The sequence below is a fragment of the Zosterops lateralis genome (assembly GCF_965231275.1).
Source record: "Zosterops lateralis genome assembly, chromosome: 9".
Classification (NCBI taxonomy): domain Eukaryota; kingdom Metazoa; phylum Chordata; class Aves; order Passeriformes; family Zosteropidae; genus Zosterops; species Zosterops lateralis.
The window spans coordinates 13,611,076-13,631,522 of record NC_139769.1 but is presented as its reverse complement, the minus strand read 5'-3'; positions in this window follow the sequence as shown (position 1 = coordinate 13,631,522).

Below are 20,447 nucleotides of genomic sequence, written 5' to 3'. Positions count from 1 at the left end.
AAAAATCTTTTCTCATACTTACCTAAAACATATTGTATAAGTTTAATGGCAAATTCTCTAGTACATTACTTTTACTTTTAAAGATGAGAGTTATAACTTGGCTTCCTAGAATATTCAAGGCATAGCAGAGTTAGATCCATAGAGTGTACTGATGTTTTCAGCTTTTACAGATGGTGAAAGAACATTGTGGGGCTTGTCTGATTGTGGGCTTTTTTTTTGTAGGAAGTTGTCAAGATTGGTAGTAATCATTTTACATCAACTGTTTTCTGCAGGGGCACCTATGGAAATGCTTATAAAAAAACTTCCCTGAACTGAAATTAAAATTTGAAACCTTTTTTTTTATAATCTATTCTTTAGCTGATATCCTAGGGCAGTTCCTTGATTTGATTGCATTTTGCATCATTGAAAGCTGATTCCAGGGGATTGGATCAGTTCTCCAGTGAGCTGAAGCCATCAGTGATGCACAAAGAATGAGAACAAGCCCTTCCAAAGGAGGAACTTTCATGCTAAAGGAAAATCATAGCACTGAAAACTCTAGCAAAGGCTAGGTGGCTCTGGTGCCTCACCCAGGTCACAGATGTTTTAGATACAGCATGTTAAAGATGCTTTGACAGGCAAGTATTTTTGTTTATTAAGGATACAGATTTTGAGGAGAAGAGAGGTGCCTTAGTTTCTGCCCCATGCAGGGAGACCATCAGTATAGTGTAGCTGGCCTGGATCATCCTAGGAGAGGGATGCCTCCTGTTTACCTGGCTGGCTTACACATTTCTACCCACCTTTACATGTATTTGTACCTTGGCACATGGACCCTCGAGCTGCTTAGTCCCTGTGTAAGTTGTGTGTAAGTTGTATTTGTTCATTCATAAAAGCTTTGGCAAAGGGTGAAGAAAGATGTTCTGACAAATATTAGCTGGTCTAAGTCTGATTTACAAAACCATTTCTGTTCTTTCCTTTATCTCAGTGAAAGCTGTTCTGCCAATTTGGTTGCAGCAGTTTAGTGGCACCTTGAGGTAGCCAAAGGTGTGTGTACCAGGTTGATCTGTGACAGAAATGCCATCCTGCCCTCTTCTTCATGCACAACTTGTGTGACAAAACTGATGAGCTCAGGGAGAGGGAAAGTAAGCGAACATACAAGCATTTTGTTAGATTTCCACTTGTGGTGTCAGTACCAATTGCAAGGACAAAACCATCCAATTCCTTGCTAGACATGCTCATTCCGAATGAGGAGATCTCTGTTAATGGAAAGCCTCTGGCTTATCTGCATATCAGCAAAATTTATTTTTCAGTAGAGGTATTCTAACGTTGTGGCTTTAATAGCACTTCAGTCCTAACCAAATTAAAAAGAGCGTTTTCTTAACTTCCATGTTTTCTGAAAAGTAAAAGCTTCTCTACTCTTTCTTGTGCATCTGGTTTTGTCTCCTCTGGAATTAAAAAAGCTATGAGACAGTGCAACAAGGGTTCATAAAAGTCACAGGATTTGCCATAATCTTCTCAACACGCCTAGAGGGTAGATTTTGAGGTCATGCAGGGAAGTTTCACTATAAAGTCCAGACTGCTGACTCACAGTATTTTGATTCCATTCCTGTCCCCTCTGAAAAATAACCCCCCAAAATGTTAGGGTAGTACTGACAATATGGATACCGATTTGTGGGCTATGGGACTGTCAGAGACCTCCCTGGGATTTTATTCTCTTTCAGAATTTGGATAGTTTGCTCTCTCTTCTTCACATATTTCTGTGCTCAGGACTAAAAGGGAAGCATGATAAGTACCTGTGCTGCTGTTGTACACTGTCAGCTTAGGATGGCTGCAGACCTTTTGGTCTAATCAGCACTCATGTGTCAGCTAATGCAAGTGTAACACTAAATATGTTCTTATCATTCCCCAGAGAAATGACATTTCATCTCTGGGTGTACATTGTGACAAATCCTAAATGTTTTTCTCATTGGACTGAACACTGTGTGAATACCAAAAAACCCAGCTAAATTCAAAAGGTCACATTAGACAATTCTGAGGTGAACAGATGTGACTGTATAAGGTTACAGCTAGGTACTTCGTGTGCACTTTTTAGACTTGTGTTGGGAATTGCATTTCTGAAACAGTCTCATTGGTGCTGTTATGCAAATTCAAGTGTAAATCACCAGGAGACCAAAGACTAAGCAAGTCTAAACCCTTAGTAATACATTTATTGCACATTAGATGAGTCAAAGTGAAGCCCAAAAACATATCCTTCTGCGGAGTTGAACCTTAATTGGACGATAAATCTAGAATTTTATGACCTGATATGTAATTTTGAATTAGATTTTTGAACGCTGACTTTTTCAGTTAATAGCAAATTATCTGAGGAAAAACACCTATTAGATGACATGTTCTACTAAGTGAAATGTAAGGCTGTTTCTCCAATGAATACACCCAAGTCTCACCACCACTGACCACAGGTGTGCATGTTCTGTCAAACCATGAGCAGACTTCACTCTGTATTGGGATAAGCAGAACTTTATCACAGTAAACAAAGCACAAGGCAAAGTAATGTATTTTTCCTTGGTAAATGGTGTCTAAGGGAAAACCGAATGGATTACATTCTCATCCCCACAGTTCAGAACCTCTCAGATACACTATATTTTCACTAATGCAGAAGGTATAAAAAATTCCTGGATATCCGTGTTGACTTTTCTGATAACAAATAACACATAAACTTTGCTTTTGGATTAGTGGATGTCAATGCTTCAGTATATGAATTCCTAACCTGTTGGATTCTGCTGCAATTCACAAGTCAAAAACTTGTGATGCTTCTTACTGACATTAACACTCTGCAGTTAGCAAGTTCTGTGACTATAGAGAATCAAGCACAGATGTCAATAAGAAAAAGGACTTTAGATTATATTATCTTAAAATCATAGTTCCTGGATTGGAAATATACTCAGTATGATTGTTTGTTAAGATAAAATTCAAAGAACAAAAAATTATATAAGTAGAAAACTAAATGTAGCAAATGATCCCATATTTATATCTCAGTAGTCAGAATACAAATAAACATCCTTGGTAAAAACACATCAGTGCTTCCAATTAAAGTAATATAATTGCATGCTTTGAAGTGGAACAATGGAAAATTCTGACAATCTATTTTGTTAATATGAGGCACAGACTTCATAGATGTATAAAAATAACATTTAATCTGTTTAAAGCATCTGCTACTATATACTTTTTGTATAACATTTGTGCATTTTGTGTAAACACACACATTAAATCAATAAATAGATACGTATATAGATAAATATCTATCATATGAGATCTATTCCTGTCTTTAAAAAGCCTTAAATTTTCACACATTAAGTTTAAGTGCATTTTCAGTAGGCACAGGTACTCTAATGAGAGCATGTGATTCTAATGTTCTTTACCAAGGAAGGAACCATCAGTGTCATGGCCATAACTGGCAAAATTTTATAAACTCTAAATAAAAATTATTGATGTTTCATTAATTATACTAATAGTTGAACAACATAAGTAAAGTAGTGGTGCTCTTTCTCCTCATATTACATACTAATTTTTTCTTCTTCCTTCTCATTTGAAGATTTGTGGTAGAGCATTCTTCAGTCGGATTCACCAAAATGGGTGTTTACATTCCAGTCTGTGCTCATGGGACTTGTTAGCCTTGATTATAAAATTGAGCTCTTACAAGTTAAACATCTTCAACTGAAACCAGCTGTTTTGTCATAAATATTTATGTATGGACAGAGCTCTACATTAGTCGTTTTTAAAAGATATGGGCTTCAGTTATCTTCTTTGGGTGCACTGCTGCAGTAAGTTTTACAGACAGACAGCTCTCAGTGTCTTTCCATGGGAAGGGAAAGCAGTTTCCTAACAAAAATGAGTAAATGTTTATTCTGCCTGATTAACAGTCTGGCCATTGAAGCAGTTTGTCTAAAATACTGTTCAGTCACCAGAGGGGAAACTGGGCCTGGCATGTGGATTTCACATCAGGGAGACAGAGGGAGATCAAGTGGTTTCATCCTCAAAAGGGGGTCATTTAAATCATTGCGTCTAGATGGCATAACACAGCTTCTTTATGCCAATGCAGAGCATAGGGGAAAGGGCATTTAAATATTACTTCTTTCTTTGGAAATGTTTTAGACCCTCTTAGCACTTAGTGGCAGGTTGCAACAAGGGCAAGTAGGAATCAAGAGCAGTGGTCTGACCCTGACACCAGGTGCCTGCAATTGTCTCTGTTTGCTGCTCCCTAGACCTGGGATTTGTGAGCCTGGTCATCCATCAAAGTCCTCTGCATACATAGCCTTCCCCTGAGGATGTAGGGGAAAGGGACAGTATGGTCTTCCAACCCCATGCTCTCCCTTTGGGGGTTTATTCCACAGAGCACTTTGGCACTTCCTGGCTGTGAGCCTGGAGCAGGTTTCAAAATTGAGTTGAGAAAGTCTTTGGGTGGTGTCCATGTTCCTTCCTTGAGGTGATATTCAGTGGTAAAGTATTTAAGTAATTCAAGGGGTTTGTGAAGGGGGAAAAATGAAATGAGAATATGTTAAGCTGGATGTAAAAGGTGAGGAATAATATCAGTGATTGCTACTGCTGAGTGGAGAACTGCAGAACTGCCACAATCTCTGCTCTGCCTTTGTGTATCACAGTTGCAATGCACTGCCACAATTATAAGAGTTGGTCTTGCTATTCATTCTGGCTTTATTAGTGTAAGATTTTTTACTGAATTCTGTTGCTGATGTATAACCCCAGCTGTATCTTAGAACTCGAAATTTCTTGCAGTACCTGAACTCTCCTGGCCTGAAACAACAAAGGAAATATTTTACTGATAAGCTTTGAGAAGGAACTGTTCTCCATCTCCCACTTTTTTGTGCAAGGTTCTGTTCTCAGCTAGTTATGCTTGATGGCTGGCATAAATTTACTCCATTTTCTTTCACATGATCTAATGCCTCTATAAGTGAGGGAAGATGCTATCACACAGTTTGCCTGTAATTTGAGCAATATGTTCTGGCCTAATGGAGTTTTAGAATAATTCAGGTTAGAAAAGACTTCATGAGGTCTCTAGTCCATCTGCAAGCTTAAAGCAGGGCCAGCTGGAGGTCAGACAAAGCTGCGCAGGATGTTCAGCTCGTCCTTGGAAACCTCCAAGGATGGAGACTGCACAGCCTCCTGGGTCCCTCCTGTTCTGCTCAGCTCCCCCCAGTAAGCAACAAACCTGCCTGCACTGCCAGTTTGATGGCAGATAGGTGTGCTTTTCCCTGCAGCAGCAGGTCTCCCACTACTGTCACTTGCTGCATCTTATTGGTGATACTGCTCAAAACAGAGACTTCTTCCCTCAGCCTGCCACCAGGGACCTGAACCTACTTTGGAATTGCAAAGCTGCAGGTGGAGAAGGAGCCAGGTGCCAGAAGCTGCAAAAGCCTTCAGGCTTCCCAGTTTTGGTATTGTTGTGGTTTAACCCCAGCCAGCAACCAAGGCCCGCCCACCTTTTTGTTCTTGGCGCTTGTGTGTATTTTAAAGGAATTTTTAGTGTTTGTGAAAAGGATGCAATGGAATAACTCAGTAATGAATTCCTAGGATAACAGCACCTTTACTTTTCCCGATTGCTACTTACTGTACTTCAATCCTGATCTTCAAAAACTGTAGCTTGCGGGTTAAGGCAGCAGTTCAGAGTCTTTGGCCCTAGGACAGCACAGCGATGACAGACGCTGCTCGTACAGCGCGTGTCAGACGTTCAGGATGTGCTTAAACACAGGCTCCTGCTACATTACACAGACACTGCCTGGGGCTGGTAGGGATTGCTCACCATTCACTATTACAATATGGTTTTTTGTTGGGTTTTTTTCAGTAGCTGCTATCTGAAGAAAAAGAGAATACTGCATTTTAAATAGAAAGTGCATATAAAGATTTTATTCCTTATGGTATTTTGTCAGTAAAACGCTGCCATACCAAAACACTTTGAATTCCGGGAAATGAGAAACAGGAATCTTTCCTTTTTCTTCTTCTCCTTCTCCTCCTCTGTGCACCTCTTGGATACTTAGAAACAACCTTGAAAGGTAAAAACTTAAGTACTGGAGCCTGAGTGTAATTCTGCTTTAAGTTGGGAGTGTCACTCCTATAAGTTACTACAATTATTTCACATGCACTTAATTTCAAGTGAAATTATAATCTTATTTTTATCAGAAGTAATAAGCCTGTAGTTCAAAAATGAAAACAAGCTTGTGAATATGTAGCAAAATAGAAATATGGTAAAGTAGATCACTGATGACAAAGTAATAATTTTCAGTGCAAAAAGTCTACTAAAAGACATTTTTTACAATCAGGCAAAATGAATAAATTTGAGCAAAAAGATGTCTTCAGCAGCTTTTTCCTGTGAAACAATTTTAACATACCTTTACTTGCCAATAGTTTGCAACAACCAGTATTACTTCAGTTTAGGGAGAGTATTTAATATGTATGTAAAGAAAAAAGTGTTAGGAATTTGGCCATGTTGCAGGATAAAACTCTGTATATGCTGCAGTGCTCTCAAATTTGGGTCATCAGGCATCTTAATGTTGTTACAGAAATAAAAAAAATAAAAATAGTCTATGTTTAAAAAGGTCTGTATTTACACACTTCTCATACCTTTTGAACCATGTTTGTATTAATACATTTCTCTCAGCTTTTGAGCCAAGAAACCTAATAGGCTTTTATGTTCTTTTGGAAATAACAGACTTTAATTAACTATAGTTGAATTCACCTGAAAACGTCACTGAATTTTGCTAAGTGGCTTCCTTAGACAAAATGACACCTATTTTTGACTGTGAGTTGATCCATTAGTGAGAGTGAACAAAGTCCTGTTTCTCAGTTCAGCTGCCCAGGAAGTTATTTTCTTTTTTTTTTTTTTTTCCACATACCAATCATCTATACTATGAAAACTATCGCTTTAAAAATTCTTAGGGAAATGCAGCATAATGGAAAAGGCCTGTGTTTGAAGGGGAGTATTGAAGAAAATACTGTTTGTTAGGGAGGAGTTACTAGTTATTAATTAAAAACAAAATTATGGAGCATCCAAAAATAAATGTTGAAGTTCTTGACATTTTGTTTCTTTTCTCCTCCTGAGTTATTTCTGTACCACTTCCTTTCCTGCTTGAATAACATAATCTTTGTTTCCTTTACAAAATATATCCATTGTTTTCCACTGCATTTAATTTTCAGTATGGAAATGTGACCTAAGAAGAGTATTGTTGTCTGTCAAGATGAAACACAATGCATTCTTGTGCTATCTTTCCCTGGTTCTGCTCCTATTTCTTCCCTATTTCTAGCCAGATATTTATTTGTGGTAATTTTCAACAATATAAGTAGTGAGGCACTGGAGGAAGAATGAAAAATATGCCTATTTTTTAATTGCAGGGCTTAAATACCTTGAATATGGTCATAAGTGGGATCAAAGGTGGCAAGAGTTTCATCACCCATAATTAAAAATAAAGAAAGGAAAACTGAAATACAACAAATGAACCAAAATGGACCAGAAAATGCATGGGGGAAATTGAGCTATTTCTCTCTCTGGTATTAAGGTCAAGCAGATAACTTGCATTTTAATACTTCATTTTCTTATAGTCAGAACTTGCTCTACTACTACTGCTGGGCACCCGTTAAGTCCATGTTCCATTTTATTAACACATCCTTATCATATACTGCTAAGCTTGGCTCTTACTGAACTTTTCTGTGAACTCTGCCAAAGTTCAGAGTCTGAAGTCAGAGATACGTCTTACTCCTTTCTCAGACTATTCCTACACATTGCAGAGTGTACTTCAGGGAAGTCTGTCAGCACTAATCTCATGTTACCTCTTCTAGACTTTTTTCATTTCCTCACTGTCTTTACTTTTCTTTGTGGTCAGTCCACATGTGCCTGTGGCAGTATTTGTCAGGGCCTGCTAAGTGGGTGGCTGGGCTGGTTGCATCCTGATGAATGTGCAGGGAGTGCAGGGAGGTCAGCCCAGACGTGTTCTGCAGTGCAGGCAGCACAGGGCCAGATTGCTGTACAGGCAGAGGATTAACTATGTGAAAATACAATTCAGACAAGACCCTTGACAAATTTTATGAAAATGATCTACAGTGAGGAATTTGACGAGGCGCTCAGTTGCTGCAGTCAGCACTAAATCCCTTGTATTTTACAACCCAATAATCAACCTGCTGCTGTGATTATCAGAGTGGAAGAGGATGAGTGGTGAGTAAGTGGCTGTTGGTGTGGTGCCCAGACCTACCAGGGCCCTGAAGCAGCTCCAGCAGGAAGCAATCCCCATTTGACATCCTTGCAGGCTAAAGAGACAGTGACGATTTGTGGAAGAAGAGATTCATGGAGAAGACCTTTATTCACTTGCCTTTGTCCTCTATTTGCTCTGATCAGAATCCTTTCTTCACTCTTTTTTTCTAATATCTTGAAGTCAGTTAAAAGATAGTTTAATATTTTCACTTAAGAAAAAAAAGTCATCTAACAATCTACCACTTTATCAGCATCAATTTATTCTCTCAGGCACAATTGTCACCAACTCTAGGACTACCAACAGTCTCACTAAAATATCTCTAAGAATATGTCTTAGTTTTTCTTTTCTTTTTGTTTCCTTTTTTTCCCTTTAGAAAAGATGCCATTTCTCCCCAGCAGGAGAGAAGTTTTTGGCAGATTAAAAGCATTACATCTGTAAAGCCAGCGAAAATAGCAGACTTGGATGAAAATATCACCAAACTGACTTTTTGAGTTTTAGAGGATGATTTCTTTCCCCAATTCCTTTCAGTTTATGGCAGCTCTTTGGCATTTTTAGTAAATCTGATACTCCTAGAGAGGCATGAAATCCTAGAGTGAGAATTCATCCATTAAGAATAACTACACCAAGACCATGTATGAAATCTGAGGCCTGTCCAGTCTTCCTTATGCTTTTCATTGCATCCTGCCTGAATCGCTGTGGTCACAAAGAGCTCTGATCCACTACAAACCTGCAAAGGGAGCAGGGAGTGTCCTGGAGAGCACTGTGTAACAATGGAATGAATGGTTTCCAAACCAAACAGGATATTAAATAATACAGATATTAAGTAAGTTCTGCCAGTTCAGCTTGAGTGCAAAAGGAGAAATGAGGACTGGAAATGTTCCTTGTCCTATAACTGCTGTCTCACCCTCCAAAACTGCCAGTGTGATAAAGAGGTACAGCTGAGGCTAACTTGCTTTTTTGCTCTTAAGTGACTTTTTCCCTAGAATGAGATTGAATTTAGCAACCCAAGTCTATTCACTACTTTTTCCTCAACTCTTCATTTTCTACTTAAGTCTTCAGTGAGCTTAGCTCACATGGACTGGAGGACTCAGTTTGGAGAGGTTCTTCTTGCTGACATGTTTTTCTTTTGTCTTTGTCTGTTGAACTATTTGCTCAAAGATGTCACTGATGAGATATTTAAGAGTCACAGAAAATCACATTTCATATGGATAAGGAAAGCTAATTACTGCAGACAAGTGTCAGGGTTATGAAGGTTAGCTGTGTTCTTTCATCACCACAGAAGATGGGGAGTGGAATGGAGGGAAGAAATAAATATTTTCAAAGGATAGGTTACTCTGCACACAACGTGGAATTCCAGTGTTTCCTTTTGAGTTATTTAATGCAGTAGCAGAAGAATGGTTTGTTTGTAAGGAAATTCAGCTTCTCAGTTGCTAGGAAAAGTTGAACTCTTGCTGTTCAGTGACTTCGAAAAGATTTAAGGATTACTGATCAATTGCCATGCTTTCTTGTACATGAGGGGGAGGATACCTGATTAATGACCTGTGACACAAGCTTCACCTGTCTGCAGGAATCTGCATACCAGCTGAATACTGAGATGACAAATTAACAAAGCATTTTGTATGGCCTTCACTGAAAAAACTTATGGGGTCTGGAGGTCAGTTCAGCAAGTGCAAATTCATGGTTATTTTAATTACACATAAGCTGCTCTTATCCCCTGAAACAGCAGAGAGGGAGTTTTGCCATCGAGTTTGGAGTGTGGACACACTTGTTCTTTTTTCTTTTATTGGCCTGGAGATTTTCCCAGTGCTAATCCTTTAAGAATACAACTCCACAGCTTTTTTTCCTAGTTTTTTTCTTGCCTTTTTTTTCAATTAACATGCTACAACTGACTCCTTGTTTGGAAGCCTGAATGTAGTCTTTTGTTTAGTGAGGATAGAAAGATTAGACACACTTCTGAATGACCTATTATAAATTGTAAGGGCTGTGTTTAACTGGGAAAAAAAAAAAAAAAAAAAAAACAACAACCAACCCAGCTGCTTAATTTATGGATATGCACAACTGGACAAACAATTTCAACATGGCAAGCAGAACACTCATCATTGACAGAGTTGGCACCATTTCCTCATGTGTTGCAGTTGCAGTAGGAATCTCTTTCTTTTGGAGTTAATTCAGTGCTTTAGAAAGGTGCTGGGTAGGGCCCTGGAGACAGCAGCCCTGGGCTGGGCACAGTGTCAGGTGCCGGGCAGGTGGCCCAGGCAGCAGCCTGGCACCAGCACGGGTTTGCTCATCCCACTGAGAGGGAAAATCACCCAAGGAGAGAAAATGAAGGTGCCAGTATCCCATGGCCTGTGATCTGAGATTGCCAGCAGCAGTGTCAGTTTCAAGACAGAAATTGTCCACCATAAAGAGCTGGGCTCTTCTCAGAAAGATGATAGGGAGTGCTCAGTAGATAGTAATGAAGCTTTTGTCACTACACTGGTACCTTCTCCTTTGTGAGGAATATGCTCATAAAAAAAACAATGTCCCTGTTAAACCATAGATTTGATATGTGGAAGAAAAGAATTAAATGACTGGAAACATGACTTCACGGTCAGGTACTCCATGCTCTCAGCTCAGCATAGACACTCATTTATCTCGTGTGAGTGCCTTTCAGTAGATTATTAGGAAACATCTGTTTAATATTTATTATTTTATTTCCTTATTGTGTGTTCATTTTTATTCTCAAAATATTCTCCCTAGGGGCAAAAACCTGTGAAGCTATGATTTTGATAGCATTATTGTTTGTGTTGATTCTTTTTCTTTTCTCCTTTCTCTTCTTCTTTTTCTTTTCTCCTTTCTCTTCTCTATTTTTTAGTAACAATAAGTATTTCATAAATATTGTATGATCGCAGAAGTGCACATTGAATCTACTTCTGTCTTCCATCATTGGGTATGTTCTGTCTTCTATATAGACAAGCTGCAACTCCCTTTCTGAGCTTTATGGTACTGAAAGAGTAAAGTTGTATTTTAAAGTTGTTGATAGCAAAATTTAATTTAGTCTTCTAAAATCTTGGCCCCAGGCTATTGTTTGTCTTGAAGTGGTAACTGAGATTTTCCCTTGCTTTAGGAGTCAAAAAGAAGTCACTGTAAGAGAGGATAGATTTGCTCAGGGCAGCTCATGTATTACAGCATGTTGTACTAATTGGAGTTTCCTAAGGTGTGATGGCTTCATGCCCAGGAACTACATGGCTGTAGTCCAGCTGAGAGGTGACACATGTAAATAACCAAAAGCTGGGCTTCATCTGCCAAGATGGGATGGAACCTTGTAGCAATCAGTGATAATAGAAACTGCTGCTTATGGATGGTGCTGTGTAATTTAGTTGCATCAAGGAATCCATAAACTCTCAGGTTCAATCATAGAATTCACTTTTCTTCATATTCTTTGTAATTCGTCCCTCTGCCCCTCAAATGCTGTTTTTTAGATCCAAATGTAGTCTGAGGTTTTTATAAATGAATTTATTTTAGCTGAGCACTTTGTATACTGGAGTTGTGGTCAAACACAGAAAGAGCTGATTATCATCAACATTTTAATACATGCAGCTCTAGATGATCTGACAAATTCCCCTTGGTGATTCAGAGAAATATAGAAAATGACTGGAGAGAATGCAATAGTGTGGGATGACACAAATGAATGAAGCAAAAAAGCCCCAAACATTGTGATGGTTTGAGAATTAAAAACCATGTACTCTCGTCACCTTTCTCAAAAGACACTAAGATATCATCCAAGAAGCTGTTGTTGAATGCATTTGTACAATAAGGGTGAATGTCTTCCATTTATTTACAGTTACAGATCCATTTCAACCTCTAAGCAATTTCAGTGGCATGGTCCAGTTTAATAAAGATTCTTTCAAGTCTAGAATAGTATCAATCCTTTAATACATTTACAGTCAAGTTTTGTCCATTCTCATCTTCAAGCCTTTTAAAGTATATCTTACCTCTAGATGAAGGTGAATTGAATGGGATATTAGGATGGTCCTATCAGTGACACCTGGGAAATAATGGCATCTTTGAAGAAGAAAGAGACCAGTCCCAGTTTGTATTGCTGACTGGCATGAACTGTTATAGCAGAAATCAAAGGGGTTTCTGTCCTTTAACCAGCCACCCACAGCTCAGGCACTCCTGGTGTGCAGCACGGTTCTTTGGCTCCTCAGTCCTGGTACCATTGCACTGCTTCCCTTCTCCATAGCTAGACTAGGATAACAGCTCTTGTTACAATGATGCATTGATTGTGTCACTCATAAACGTCCTGTGGTTGTGATTTTTTCTGTTTTTCTTAAGGTAGAGAAGATCCATGCTGAATCCAGGTGTTGCAATGCAGGATGTGATGTGTGATGAAATGCCAGGACTGAAGACATATTACTGTTCAGCAGCTCTGGGCATAGCAGCCCTTGGGATTTGGGAAGACCTTTCAATGGATGTCACCTTTGAGTGTAACAAGGTAATAGGTGTGATTTAAGTCCTTTCCATGACTGAGTTCTCTGGTTTGAGTCTTTACTGTCGCGGTGTCAGCGTCTTCTCGCCCTGGCCAGCCCTGGCACCAGGGCAAGCGAGGTGTGATTCAGTGTCCTGAGGCACCTGCACAGCCCTGGGAGTCTTGGCTCAGGAAGCAGAGCACGACTGTGGCAGGAATGAAGAGGGGACTCTGGAGAGGGTGCAACCAAACTGAGTTTATTGGAACCCCCGACAGAGGAGTCCTCACCTCAGGGTGCCTGTCTCACCAAAGACCAGGAGCACCCCATTACAGTAACGTTATGTGGGGACAGAACAGGGGGACGGGTTCTGCTCTGGGCCAATTGGGAACAACATGGGAGTGGCTCGGAACAAATGGACATACACAATGATGAATCACAGGGAAGTAGGAACAGGGGACCATCCTGCCCAATCACTCGAGGCGCTCCCTGGAACTTTCCAGACACTGGGAGAGGCCCCGGAGTGACAGACAGGACCCGGGGTTACATCACACGAGATTGACAGGTAACTGTGACTAGGGTAGAGCCAAGTAGGGGAGGAACACAGGGGATACATGGAATGAACCATTTCACATATAACAATATAAAAGTAAATCCTGAATACAAACATTAAACTGACAGAACCAGAAACGCACTGCCACGCTTTGCTATAATCAATAACATCTGAATGACAGCATCTTGCATTGATAAATTTCAAGGGTGTCCTATGAGTTAAAAAATATGTGAATCAACAATGGATCTAATTATATAAGCTGCTGTCTTGGCACACCTCCTCTGGATAGAAATAGACAGGACTGGGAATTTTCTAAAAGCCTGATCTCAAGATTTCAAGCTTCTTGATGAAGGTTCATTAAGTACTTAAAAGTTAAGGAAGTTACTGGATCTCCCAGTCCTCTGAGACTAACTTTTCCCCAGCTGTAGAGACCAACAAATGTCTGTATCATATGTTGTATTTTATGAGGAAACAGGTGAAGCATTTTTGCAGTCTGTGGGCAATTAAACTCTGTGCAGGACAACATAACATGTGAATTAGGGGGCCAAGCCAATATACCGTTTTTCTTTTCTAGCCTTTAATTTTCAAGCCAAACCTGTGTATCCACTACTCCAGATTAGTGTGTGCATTATTTTATAGTTTGATGTGCAAGTTTTAGCGTCATTGAGGTGAACTGTTAGACCTGCTTTGATTTCGATGGCAGATCCTCCGTGTATTTAGGACACAGTAGGCTAAAACTCATAAAAAGAATTAATCAATTTTCCTGTATTATTAATTGCACCCTAAATTATTAAATGTTAAATTAAATAAATTTTCACCACCTGTTGCTGCTAGTCAAGTTCCTGTTCAATTTAGACAGAAGGAAAGGACCTATGCTTTTATTTTCTGTACTACATAATATTGTACTGTTTGTATTTACATATAATGTAAAGGAATGTCAAAAATCTAACAAATATTGTTTTAAATGGTATCGTTACCTGTAATGCTGTTGCACACATTGATTACTATGAAAATCATAAAAAATGTAGGTCAGCATCATCACATTTCTTCCTGTGGGAAATTCCCTATTATGTAGTGGACAGCATTACCTGTTAACATGCAAGTATTCTGCTTGCCCTACTCTTAGAAATGAATTTCTTTTTGTCAAGAAGGACCAGTGCCATGAAATGTGCTCTCTAATTTCAATAGAAGGGAAAAATGATTAAAAAAATCTCATCCAGGTACAGACCTGATTATGATCTTTGGACATAATCCAGTGGGAGTTTTTCATTATTATTTTTAAAGTTTAAAAAATGAAGTTTAAAATATGGTCTGAAAAATGAATACAGAGTACCTTCTTATACAGCACTGCATTGTGAAAAAAAATGAAGAGAATGGAAGTTTTCAGCATAATATCTGATAAACTGTAAAAACCTGCATATATCAAGCCAAACAAAGTGTAGTTTACAAGAGGCAGACTTCTGTGCACGTGCATAAGGTTCTAAGAGCAAACTCATCAAGCTTGAACAGAAATGAGAATTTAATCGACAAGTCCCACAATTAGCTGTGTAACAATATAGTCATATAATTAGTATAAAAATAAATGTGCAAGCCATAGATTATTGTAGCAAATGCAGTTTTACTGTAACAAAGGGTTGTGACAGGAAGATACTAAATACAGAAACGTGCTCAGAGCCTGCTCTTTAATCATTTGCCACAGATATTCATTTTATTCACAGTGAAATCCCAGTGGGTTGTTTCTGCAGTTTTAGTGTGGGAAAAGGAGTAGCTGAAGGGCACTTGAAAATGGCCACTACTATGATAATAATTGTGTAAGCAACCAAATGTCTCATCCTAATAAGAAGAGTAGACGAACACAGTATGTGCTGAAAGGATAGGACTTTTCTCAGTTTTGGCTGTGGTTGTATCTCAGATAACAGCCTGCCAACACAGCCTAAATAACTGGCAGCCAAACTTGCCTGTTCACATAAGGCTCTCCCATTTCCCAGCTCTAATTCATTTCTATCCCTGTGACAAACACTAACACTATTGGAAATAACTACATATCCACCTGCCAGTGTCATGGAGCAGGATTTTCTGCCAGTCTAATTGAGAAGGAAGTTCTTGGCTTAATTATAGGAAAGAAGGTACCTGGTTATTTTAAGATCAGTCTAGAAATTGTCATCTTGCTGCTAATTTCTGCTCTCCACATAATTCACAGTATAATGCTTCCTTGTTGTGAGGACTTGCAAGGGTCCTGGAGCTATCATCCATCATTAAGGTAAAAGTTAGTAGGACACAGTTTTACAGGGAATAAGAATAAATCCCTTATCTATACAGATATGCTCCATCTTCCTAACATGAGTATTTTGAATTATTCACTGTGTAAACTCCCACCTCATGTGAATTATCACAGTTACCCCTTATATCTAGATCACTTACAGCCTCAGCATGTGGTTGCCACCTGTGTCACTGCTACTATCCTCGAGCTAAGTGAAACATTCCAGGGAATATCTATCACTGTAAAGTCCATGCTAAAAAAAAGCTTTGAATTTCATAAAGATGACACTCTTTACTCTTTTTAGGGGTTGTGCTTTGGCTTTTGTATTTTCAATTACTTATTTCCTCACTTTTCCTTTTATTTTTCTTGCATACCTGTATACTGCTATGTTATTGAATTTTGAAGAACTCCCACATTAAATGTTCAGATTTTACCCACAAAATTTTCTTTTCTAAATATTGATCCAAACATACCTTATTTTTTGAAGGACAAAGATTCCCAGCAAAACTGATCTCTCCTCCATCCCATTTTATTTTTCAAATGAATTGGAGCTCCTGCCACAGAATTGAAATTAATTGAAGTTAGTAAAAATTGCCTAGAAAAAACGTGGTTTAAATTTTGGAGGATATCTTGAAGACAAACAATCTCAGAGTTAAAACATTAGAATGGTTTCAGTGTTCCACTGGAAACATTCCTCCCTTTCATCTAAATTCTTTTATAAACCAAAAGACTCTTTGCTGATTTTCTGCCAAATGCATATTTTGCTTTTTTTGAGGGATCTGGAGCAGACAACTGATCTGGTTGCTGTCTTGAAGTCCCATGCACAGTGGGGATATGTTTTTGGCTCAGGTCACCTGCTTGAAGGGTATTCTGGGTTTCTTCTCTTCAGTAACTCCAAATAGATGCATGGAGGAGGAATAATCAGGCACTGAGTCTTCTAGACTTAGAGAGACTTGGAAAACCATCACAGAGTTTGGGATATAAGGGAGGGGCTTTTACTCATCAAAGGAAAATGGAAGTTCCTTTTCCCAGCCAGGAGATCTGGTGAAGATATTTGTCCTATGTGATTTTTCACCTCATGTTTTCTCTGCTATAATTTTTACTCAAACAAAAAGTGTTCCTTGAAGGAAGACAATTATATTTAACCTCTAAAGCCAGAAGCAAACTTTTCTGCTAAAACCACAAACATATTGTATGATTCTGTAGAGCTTTTGATAACTGAAAAGCTCTTTAATTTGTTTTAATATTTCCTTTTTTTTTTTTTTCTTTCATTCCCCTTTTGTAATTGGTCTTTATGCTAAAAAAGAAGAAGAAACCTTGGGAAAATAGGAGGCTGTTTTCAGTAAGTGGTTTTCAGTCATTGGATTTCTTTATTTCTTGCTCACACCCCTCCTTCTCTATTAGAACAGTTTCTATCTTATGCCACAAGCAAATGTAATTTCTGTTGTTGCTTCTTTGCAAAATCCAATTTGTTATGATGTATTATGCATGCGAGTATAATTGCAGAGGAGGAGTTAGACTGAATGACAGTTTAAAGAGGTGCATTCCTTTGGCTGTGTCACTCACAAAGAGCAGCAAAAAGAAAAGTGGGACAAATTGATGCTCTAATGAAAGTATTAATCTGCTAAGACTTCACATGAAACAATGGGACTGCCCTAATCAACCCACATCCTCTAAAGAACAAAATTATGGCACTGACTTCTGATACAGAGAAGATTACTGTAGTCTCAGCAACAATATCAGTGTTAAGATCTGCTATATTCTTCATGTATACATTTCTAGCAATTAAAAAAGTGCTTGTCAGGAGCAATCTCACCATAAACCATTTTTTCTCAAGAAATGTGAGATTTTTATGAGATCCTGTATAATGAGTTAGTCTTTTGCCTTTTAGTTTCATAGAAGGAATAGAATAAAGTATGTAATAACAATAAATAAAAGCAAAATAGCAAGGTAAATAAGTATTCCAAGTGAAATCTCTTAAAAAAATGTGTAAGATTTTCACTACAAATGAGGATAGAGGTTATAAACACAAAAAATTATACCTTTGTAATTCTGGTGCTGGGGAACATGATGTATCTATTAAGATAATGGTAAACTGTTTTATATTTTCTATTTTCTTTCTCAAATTGTGGTGGTAAAAAAATGAGCTTTAAAAAGCTATTATTATTATTATTATTATTATTATTATTATTATTATTTATATCACTGAAGTACAATTCCTTTGTAATATTTTAGAGATAACAGCTCTGAAAATATTTGGGCCATGTGTTTTTGTTCTGTTTCCTGAGTCTGTCCCAGGCAACCAGATCAGATGGCAACAGGAATGGTGCAGGAAGATTTCATCAGCAACCTTTGATGCTGGAGACTTCATGCTTGAAACTTTCCAATTTACTCAGACATGTCCTCTGTGAGAAAGGAACCTGCAATCCAGGATGGTTCTTCTTTCCCACTGCCTCACATTATCCTGTTCCATGTCTCTGAGCAGTGGAAAGAACTTATTGTCGGTCTAAACTAGTTACAGGAGGCTCTGCAATACAAAGTTCTGCATGTAGTGGGAAAGAATGACTGATGTTTCATATCCCTTAATTTTGTGTGAATCAGATTAGACAAATCAGCTTCCCAAATGTACAAATGATAGTTTTGATGGTTGAGTTGAGTGGGAATGGGCAGTGGAGTAAAACTGGCCATTTGTAGTATCATATTGACTCTCTTCTTTAGGGACATTTCAGAATAAAACATCCTGTGCATTCCTCTTGAACATAATGAACTAGGCACTGGAAACTTGCCTGTTACTCCTGGAGTCTCTTCTCATTAAGTATTTCAATATTTGTATGTGAAAGTCATCAATTTACTCATTCAATCACATTAAGCAGCTATCTGTAGGAGTTTGGGCTTTCTGAACTTTTCAGCCTGTCTCAGAACATTAATTCTACAATCCTTACTAGGGACAGTGGGAAATCTGAAGAAAGTGGGTCAACTCCTTCTTCCTTGATAAACTAGTTAGGTGTGAATGCTACCAGATAAGAAATCAGTCTGACATTGTAGGTGGGACATTATGAGATCACCCCAAGAATTCTGAAATGGTGGAAACAAGAACTTTCTGGGTTTTGGAGTTTCCTTTTAGTAGAAATGTCACTATGCTGCCATCACGTACTGTTCCAAGAAACCTTGAATTTTTCTTTTTTATCTGGATTCAGACAAAAACAAGTCTCTGTATCCTTATGGACTGAATTGGATCCTATGATAATAGATAATAGTTTTATCCCAGTGAAGATCAATTCAAAGAAAAAGACCTCTCACATAAAAGCCTTTTTTGAGTGCTAGTTAGCAAGTCCTTTATAAACAGAATCTGTTTATTATTTCCACAGAGTTGTCTTATCAAATCCTCATAGAAATGAGATCTATCTAAAAGTGCCTTTAGAAATTGCAAACAGATATATAATTTGAAGCGAAGTCTTGCTATTCATGAAAATAATCTTTTTACATGATATTTTTTGTACAAAGCAAAATATTATGCTTGGTAATTTCTTTTCAAAGAGACACTTTAGGCTTCTGTAATAAATAGTTCTGTTATCAACACACACACACAAAAGTCAAGTGACTACAAATTCTGATAGAAGTGTCGTGTACTTCAGCAAGAAATAGTTTTTACAGTTAAAGAGTTGTATGGTCCTGAATAGAATGGAAATACACAGAAAATAAAAAAAAAAAAAACCCTTCCAAGTTTTAAGCCTTTTTTTGCCAGCTATCCCATCTGGTAAAAAATTAATGTACTGGTATAACTATTGAATATGTTTTCAAAGCTGATACTTCTCTTTCCCTCCTTGTTTAGTGGGTATGTGAGTGCCAGCCAAATCACCAGGTGAGAGCATTCTAGCCTAGGTAACCTCACAAAACCACCACTCCTAAAGAAAATGTGAAATTGGTATACTAATGCATTTCCAAAATATTCAGCTGGTGAAAGCCTTCCATGTTCCTGCTCATGGCATCTGTGGCAATCAGCCTCAGGATCAACTATCCATAGAATGGAGACTGCCAAGACATAGTATTTCACAGCTGAAAGAAGCATAATTCTCTCTCCAGAGTTCTGGTACTAAGTGTAAAGCTGAAAAAAGAAAAGGGAAAAAAAAAGTGTTGGCTTAACAGTTCTTTTCCATTTCATAGCAGATGAGACACTGCTCATAAAAATCAGCACTGATTTTTGTTATGGAAATCCTGGTGTACACATTCATTGAGTAAAGAATCTAGCATCTTTAGGATGCATCAATTAATTGATTTCAGAAATCAATATTGAAATTAATAACAATCAGCCTGTGGTCATTTAGTCCTCATTTAACAACAGTATTATCTCTGGATATTTTTATTTTTCTGCTCTTTTGCTAGAATGTCTGTTTGAACAGTGTAGTTATGGCAGATTTTACTACAAAGGTAACTCATTTGCTCTCACTGGGTGAAACACTTTTGGTCAAATAGCTCATGATACATAGAAGCAGGCAGGTAGAAGAGAATTTTGGGAAAATATGAAGCAAGATCTATTAAGTTTGGCTCAGCCAAGCTTTATTTTCTAGTGAAGAATAACTTTATTCTTAAAGCCCAGTACAGAAGCACTGCAATTTCTTGATGATTTCTGTAACTGGAGTCAAAATGCCTTCATGCAAGTGGTGAAAGGTGGGTCTAATCCCCCAGCCCACAGTGATTTAGATTCTTCCTGCTGCTTTGAATGATCCCTGGTCATTGGTTGTCTAAAGAAACCATAAAGGATAGATGGGATCACAAGCTTCTCAATATAATGAAATTTAATGCTCTTTAGGAAGATTCCCTTTGTAGAAGAAGGAAGGAAATCGATGATGATGCAGCAGCCTCGCTGTAGGTTATCCATAGAATAATCACTGTGATTCAGTTAAGTCATTTCGAAGGGGATTTCTGCTACCCTGTAAGCAGGGCACAATGAGGAG